This window comes from Sinocyclocheilus grahami, unplaced genomic scaffold, assembly GCF_001515645.1.
Source record: "Sinocyclocheilus grahami isolate Dianchi unplaced genomic scaffold, SAMN03320097.WGS_v1.1 scaffold89.1, whole genome shotgun sequence".
Classification (NCBI taxonomy): Eukaryota; Metazoa; Chordata; class Actinopteri; order Cypriniformes; family Cyprinidae; genus Sinocyclocheilus; species Sinocyclocheilus grahami.
Genome location: NW_015505268.1, coordinates 9660 through 9877, shown reverse-complemented (window position 1 = coordinate 9877; position 218 = coordinate 9660).

The window sequence follows — 218 nt, the reverse complement described above, 5'->3', positions numbered from 1 at the left end:
CTCTGAGTCAGTAAATCCTTTCTCAGAGGAATCGGCCAGGGAGGGGCTGTCGCGAGGAGCATTAGTTCCGGGAACCAGGTCCGGATAGGCCAATAGTGTGCCACCAACCGGACCTGCTCTTCGTCCTCCCTGACCTTGCACAGCAACTGTGCAAGTAGGCTCACTGGGGGAAACGCATACTTGCGAAGGCCCCGCGGCCAGCTGTGTGCTAGTGCGTC